The 8,082-nt window shown below is 39.2% G+C and overlaps 1 long non-coding RNA gene across 1 annotated transcript; it reads left to right on the top strand.

The window, feature by feature from the left end:
* The first annotated feature begins 1,286 nt into the window (after positions 1-1,286).
* On the top strand, positions 1,287-5,912 carry LOC310893350. Its single transcript, XR_014578918.1, has 4 exons — positions 1,287-1,944; positions 2,790-2,872; positions 3,512-3,565; positions 5,051-5,912. It is a non-coding gene; the product is annotated as an uncharacterized lncRNA (long non-coding RNA).
* Positions 5,913-8,082: the final 2,170 nt, after the last annotated feature.

Below are 8,082 nucleotides of genomic sequence, written 5' to 3'. Positions count from 1 at the left end.
ATGCCATGCTGGAAGAATAAGAGATGCACATTATTTTCCTAAAAGCACAGGAATTGGCTGTACAGTGTAGGCTGATGAAACTTCAACAGCTGTCTTCTAAGAAGCAGTTTCTTTTTTTTCACAATAGACTATCAAGGGACATGTGAATAGTACACCAGACTAACTCTTAAACAACAGGCATTCTTACAAATGATCAAACTCAGCTATGAGCGCCTAAGAATAACCTCCTTTGGATGGCAGGGGTGGAACGTTGCTCTTCGTGTACTGCAAGTACTAAAGCCGTACATAAAACATTTTGCTGGGTGAATGTTCTGTTTATACAGCTTATAATATTTGCAGACAAAATCCATCTGAAACACTGATATCTTAAATACCACAAGGATCAGCCCTTTGGACAATATGGTAAATCTCTTTGCATGAGAATCCTTAACAACGCTGCTTTCTAAATGACATAGAATTATTGCTTCAGTCAGACTAATAAATAATTCACATTTCTAAATGGTTTCTATGCAGGGTGATAGAGCAGTGTGGTAGGGTAGGAAACATCCAGCTAGAACCTAAAACATCTTCAGACATAACCCTGTTTTCAAATGGTAAAAGTTCGTGTCTCCTGCTCAGGCAGCACATCATCAGCATCCAGATCAGGAGTTATGCCAAACTAGCTGTAATCTAATATGGAAATGAGATGTTGGCCTTGATATTGTGTCATTCTTCTGAATGGGATCACCTGCACCCATATCTCCTAGGAGGAAATTTCAAACAGAGTTAGCTCCTTAAACCTTCTAATTAAAATGAGAAATCCCCAGGCTTCCATGACTCAGCCTCGGAAAAAGATTATTAGGAATTTAATAGGGAAAATATCGCATCTCAGACCATCTGTGACCCAGTGCTCTGTGAGAATTTAAAGAAAACTGGAGGGAGGAGGTGCACGCTCCAAAGCACACTCTAGGAGTACTTTGTTGGAGCTGCAATAAATCAACATAGTTAGAGTACAGCCTTTTTCAGATTTAATTACTGTTACATAATTATTAGCAAAGCAGTCTCCTCTGAAACTGTAAAACTCATTACACCAAAAATCCCCAAGCTCCTGATGGAATTTATGAACTAGTTACTTTCTTCCTGGCTCTGGGAAATGAAATAGGTTGTATTCTGTTTAGTCTCCAGCAGTTTTTTAGTGTTCTGAGCTATTCTGTTCTTCTTAGTTCTGGGGAACTTTCCATATTTGCCTTTTCCCTTTAAAAAAAAAAATAAATAAAAAATCATATTCTTTTTCATTTGTTTGCTTTTCTGCTTCTGGCACAGAATCTAGATGTAAACAAGTAGGAACATCTCATTTCCTCCATCACTGGAGTGATGCCACTGATTGAGCTAAAATATAGATTCCCTCATGGAGGTGCAAAAGAACAAAATTTTAATTTTCTTTTCCCTAAGCTTTTGCTGTGAATACACAGCTTTAAAACCTCACAGTGATCTGGACAAGGCCTGTATCAAGTCAACCTGAGGCCAGCCCTTTCCCGACCATTGCTGCCCAGTTTGAAACCTTTGGCAGGAGCCTCCTGGCTCTCATGTAGAACAATGGAGATTGCATGATGTCCTAATGGACAGGCTGACACTTAAATTCATAATGACATCTTATGAATAGATGTAATGAGACATGCCCTCAGAGAGCTGAATGAACAGGTGAGGAATGGCAAATGGATACTGTAAGATCCCATTATTTCAAAGCTAGTAAGGCTGGGCTGAGGAGAAAACCAGGTGATAACAACTGCAGCAATCCTTAGTTTCTTCTTCCTTTAGCCAGGAAATTGCAGACCTTGTGTTAGCACAGCCTGGCCATCAGCCCTGGGAGGTACTCCTAAAGCTAAGCCTCACTTTGGCTGCTTATGAACTCAGGAGTCACATCTCTGGGGAAAGTATCATAGTATTTTCAGAGGTGACTCAAAGGTAATCAATGTTTTTACCTATGTCACAAAGATGAAATTATATTTACCTGCTGAAATTGCTGTGATAATTGCTAGAACAAAGAACTTTGTTTTGTTTCTTCTTGAGATGCTCTCCTAAGTTTGTGGCATCAGAATGTAACTGCTTTTCCTGTGTTTGCTCTTCCAAAATATGACTTTGTGGTAATATAAATTGATTTTTTTTTTAATGTAAAACTGTAAATCTTAAAATAAGAACTTTATAAAAGCCCAACATTTCTTGGTTCAATCCAATTTTATTTATCTATAGATATAGTAGTAAGATAACTCGTGTCCTAGGGTTTAAACTAGTAACTTAGAAAACTTGAGGCACTGAGCTATGCTGGATCAGGAATATAGGGAAATTTGGTCTTGATCTGCATTTAATATGATTTAATTATCTTCACAGATATTTCTCTTGGTAGATATTACAGGTTACAAAATAACAAGAAATCCATGAAAGGCGATAAAATATAACTTAATTTTGCATAACATTTTAATGTGATCCGAATCCTGAAATGCTTAATAGTGTTAAATGATACACTTATAGCACCCCAAAAGAGAAATTAAGGAAGCAAGCAAGAAAGAGTGAGTAAGAGCCCTCTTTCCAAAAAGAGGAATGCATGGCTCAAGGATCAGTATCAGCGCTTCACACTGTACCAGCTAAAGTGAAGTTTCCTGCACTACATTCCTGTTAGACAATGGATGAACAGATGCTTTAGAGAGGAAGACAGAAGGATAGAGACATTTGGAACTGGATCTTTAAATAAAAGAGGGGTCAATAGAGTTCAGTATAAATAAGATTATGTCTTTATTTTTATTTTTTCCAAGGAAAAAGCAGTTCCTTGAAACGTTCTGGAGTAGATCTTGGGCAGGTCAGGAGATCATAAGGAAGAGAAATTACAATAGCTAAGGTAAGAGCAATGAATAGCTTAATCCTTGTTGATGGGCTGAAGAATAAAGAAATGTATATAAAACAGAAGATGAAGATAGGACATAAAAATAAACCTAGTACCATCCATTAAATTCATTTGAACTGCAGGCACCTCCATACAAATCTAGGTCAGGGAGAGAAGAAATGAAAACATCCTTGAGGGCTCTTTCCTTATCTGAACAGCTCTTCCTCTAAAGCATCCCAGTGGAAAACTGTACTGAGCTTATTTTCTTGGGCACATTCTCACTTTGTGAAAGATGGGCTCAGGATGCTTATTGGCATGGAGGCAGAGAGCATGATTTGGGAAGATATGTGGGCCACTGGGTAAAGCATCAGATTGAGGTCTCAGACACTTGAGCAAGTTACCATAGCCTAATGAGTTCCTTTGTAGCAGCTGAGCTGTTGCAAATGTAGGGTAGCACACGCTAATTTAAACTATTTTTGCTGAGGCTCAGCTGATGTATGGCAACCATTAAGCCAAGGTAACTCAGTCATATGTCTGAAATCTGATTTCAAGAATGTAGGTTCAGCTCAGTTCAGGGGGTAAGGTCATCAGGCTTCTGCTCACTTCATGACTTCTCTGGGCAACCACTTTATCTTGGTTTTCTCATATATATAGCAGCAGTAATGGTGACAACTTACAATTATGAAGTGCTTTGGGGTAGAAGAGAGGGTAAGGTCATTGTTTTTTATTTGTTGGTGGTGTTTTTTGTTTTGATTGCTCTATGTGTGGGGAGAGGAATGTTATGTTGCTATTTGTTGGTGGGTAGAAGCATGGAGTATATTGAACTTTCTGAATTTCACGTGAAGTTTTCCTGCTTGTCTTCATTAATACCTGAGTAAATTCAACATGTTTAAAGGGCTTTTGCTGGTATAAATGAGGGCAGGATTTTGCCGTAGGGATATAGCCTTCTGTTGGTGAGCACATAAAACTCAGCTGAGATTTATCATAATTCTGGTAAGAGCTGAGGGAAGAACAGAAAAATCAGAAAATATCCTTGCTTTCTCTCCAGATTTTGCTTTTCATTTACACTCTATGATTCTTTGTTTCTATTTGGGTGTTTTGGAAAGTATCATGCACTCCTGTCCTCCTAGGAAAAGAGAAAAGTGCACAAATATTCCCCACTCCCCTCCCCATTTTTTTTGGATGGTATTCTTTTTTAGCATTTAATATTGAGAGTTTTGGTCTCTCCCTTGTTTGAAATGAAGGTGTTCCCCTGTGGAAGGATTTTCATTTTATCTTTGTATGGTGATCATAACATGTGGCACTCCAGACAGCTATTCTGCTCAGAGCTGAAAAACACCAAGCATTTCCTTTAATACTACCAATAAACATTTGTGTTATTTTTTCCATAAAGTGGTACTCCAAGCATCGTGCCAGTTCTTCAAGTGACAGATTCTTTTGGAGACGAAAGAAAAGTATCAGTATTTATTGGTTACCATAAGTATTTCCAAACAGTTTAAGAAGCACAAAGTCCTAAAATATTTATGCATGCACATCAGTTACAGTACTCTGCTACCATTTATTGGGCAGAACAACAAAATACATGCATCAGAGTTACGATTGCTGTGATAATTACTTGAGGGAATCACTCCATAATGAAAATTAAAAATAAAACTTGTACAGTGATTAAATATTTTTGGAATTATTTATGCTAGAGTCATGAAGGTGTTTCATATTTCAAAATATTTGATCCAGAAAATGAATGTCCTGCTGCAAAAATGGCCATCATTGTATTCTTGTAATAACATTTCCAAGAGTTACAAAGGACCGTGGTTCTTGTGTACTTGTAATAAATTTCCTGTCTTTCTTCTCTTGTTTCAAAAGGACTTTCAGACAACAAACTTGCAAATCACTGCAAAAACAATCAGTTATCACTCTGGTGTGCATTTAGAGTAGATGATAATGTGAAACAACAGAGTAAGAATCAAAGATTGTGGTTTGGGGGTCCTGCCTCATAAGCATAGGAAGCCTCTGCCTAGTTATTCATCAGACTAAAGATTTTCAACAGAGCTCTGCTAGCCCCCTCAGCTACCGCTTCTGGGCTGGCAGTAGCAGCTGTCTCTTACCATTATGCCCCGAGGAAGCAATGGCATTTGCCAGCAACTCCCTTTGTGTCTAACTCATTTCCTACATTCTCTTCTTTCATTTGCATAGTCAACTGGTCCTTATGCCTCAAGAAATTCAGGAGAGCATCTGAGGAATAAGCTGTTAGAAATGAAGATTTTAAACATCACACCAGGAGGTGCATGCACAGACCTCATTATATTCCCAACAGGTCTGCTAGCTCACGAGAACGTAACACACCAGAGAGACACTCTCTGTTCTAACAGTTGACAGGGCTAAAATAAAGGAGGCATCTCCCTCCCTGCCATCTCAGAAAATCGCTGTGTAAACTCAGCAAAATATTTCTGAGTCTGCTTTCCATCATGACACCCTTCCTGTGGACAGACCTTTATTGATGTCAGAAGTGCTAAAAAGAGTAGGACTTAAGTTTTAGCAGGCTGCCTGCTTCCATTGTTCTTTCCTCCATCTGTCTCCTTTCTTTCACAGTAATTTAGCCTGGGGTTGTCCCAAAAGCATCAATTAGAAATTAGTCAAAATAACCTGAAATCCTGGAAGAGGTTAGATCAGAGACTTGTTTTACCAAACCTCTTTACAATCAGGGTTTCAGCATCAGTAGTGCTTTGATCTCTGCTGTATTTTCCTATCTGTGGTTAGCTGGGCTGTAATGGCATGCTGATGCCTTTTCCACCCAGAAGAAATCTGGTAAAGGTGCTTTCCAGGTGAAGGGCTGCATTGACACCGACCACTCTGAGTGACCAACACATACTGATGCCTCCTAGGTCTCTCTGATAAATAACAATAATCAAACTCCTCCTTCCCACTCATTTGCAGAAGCCCAGTGGCTATTTGATAAACTTGACCTCCTAGTTGTGGATGGTGCTCATGCCTTTGTTAGGTGCTTTCAGTAACTGAAGGCTGTTGCTTGATGTATAGTGGTCTCACGATGCGAAAGTCTCTTTTCCACCCCAGCCCCGTGCCCTCTCATTCTTAGTGTGGGTATTACTGGGGTTGTGCTAGATGTGATTTCCCAGCTATAAGAGGGACCCAGGCACAGCACAGCTAGCTGATCAGTGCTGTACCAAGCCAGCTGCTGACATCAAACAGGTGACAAGGATTCAATCACAAGACCTGTTAATGAAAAAATGATATTTCTGTGATTATTCTGTGATAACCTATGATTTTGGCCTTAATCGCTGTTGACTTGGTGCTGACCACCATGACGCAGCAAATGCCAGTAGCCTGTCTGAAGCAACAGGGAAAACACGCTGGGAATCTCCAACGGTATTATTAGCAAAGCTGGTCAGAGTACTTCCAACAGAGCAAAAGTGCTTTGAAATATCTTGCTTTGGTTATGAGGAAGACTTCATCAGATGGGTTTTTTTGAAGGAGGGGGGAAAGGGACAGAATGAGTGTTGCTGTGACCTGTGTGGGCTTGCAGCCTGGTGACTTGAGCTGTGGTGTGGGATGCTGATATTTACAGCCCTGCATTTATTCAGAAGGAGCACAGTTTAACACTTCTGCTCTCAGCCAGGCAATTGATCAATCAGACTTGAATGTAGAGGCGTATATGCACTGTAACTACTCTCCAGTGGCCTTTGTTGGTCAGGAGTTGGACTTGATGATCCTTATGGGTCCCTCCCAACTCAGGATATTCTATGATTCTATTCTATGATTCAATGATTCTCTGTAGCCCATAAGGCACCACTTTGATTTCATTCACTGTCCTGGTAGAAAACTGATTCAGCAAGAGAAGTCCAGAAGCTTTATTTGTAGTCAGTGAGTTGAAGTAGCTAATGATGGACTTCAATGAAAACTTGGGCCAGTGTGAGGGAGGAGATGTGGCTCCATGGCTAGGAGAGAGAAGGAATATGAAGATCAGTTGATGTGTTCTGGGAGCCACCCTACATACCCTACCTAAGTCAGTCAATGAAATACTCATGTCTTTCTGAGAGTTCGGTTTCCCATCCAGGGCCACAGTAACATACTTTTGTCAAAACCTGACAGAGCTTAGTTACTACATCATTTTTATTTTCCTTTTGAAATACAGCCTAGAAGGAGGATAGAGCAGATGTGATTTTGTTAGGCAATCAAGAACCTGGTGTTTCTGGAGTTTGGTGTGGTCTTGGTTCTTCTTGAGGAAGGTATGAGAGAAGTGGTAAGGTTCCTTCAGACATGACAAGGTTCTGCCACAAGCCAATTCAAAATGCAGTAGATGTGCAAAGCACTGTCTTTCTCTAGTTTATGTGTTCAGACTAATCACAGTGTATGTTATACACATACAACTCTGTGTATGTTATGCAAAAACTCAGCAGTACATCACTAACAACCAAGGTACATGTCACCGTCAAAATTTAGGCTCTAAAGCTGTTTTTAGTTTTCGTAGTCAATGTTGATGCTGTGTCACCTTGTTACAATGTTTTGGTCCTGTTGGCTTCAAAATTGTTACTGAATAATCAGTACTTTTAAAAAATTTGCCGTCATGGTCAGGAGACTGAACTGGTAATAGCAGACTGACTGTGGACACCTGATTTTTAAACATCGATTGTATCTGTGGTTCTATAAACATATGTAGACATTTCCTTGTCTTATGTAAGATATGATAATCCCATATTAAGTTTGTGGGTTTGGGCCTGTTTGGACTGTTGGACCTATGTAGAAACAACCTAGAACAGCTTTTCTGCCAATAAGCACTAGCTGACTTTGGATGCCTACAGACCATTCTGCAAATGAGTCTCTGTAGTGACCAGGGATCCTAAAATTGAAGCCATATGGAAACTTACTGTGCATATTAAATTGCATGCAGCAGTGTTAACAGCATTTTGATTTGTGGCTGCAAGTAATAAATGAATTATATTAATTTTGTAGCTGCCAGCTAATTTCTCCAGAATTACTTTTTAATAACCAGCATCATGTTCACTAGTAAGATTTAAATACATTTAGGAACAAATTTGAGGATTTTTTTATTTAAAAAAAATAATGCTAGATTATCATTTGAGACTGAGTTTATTTAATAATTCTCTAGGTACTTCAAAGTAAAATATCTCATGGCAATTGAATGAACTGCAGACCAGACTACCTATACATAGTGTGGGAACTGGTCAAATCACAGGCAAAATGGTAAA

Source organism: Anser anser, assembly GCF_964211835.1.
Source record: "Anser anser genome assembly, chromosome: 2".
In the NCBI taxonomy this organism is placed as follows: domain Eukaryota; kingdom Metazoa; phylum Chordata; class Aves; order Anseriformes; family Anatidae; genus Anser; species Anser anser.
Note: the sequence above shows the minus strand (reverse complement) of the source record. Positions and strands in the feature narration are given on the sequence as shown.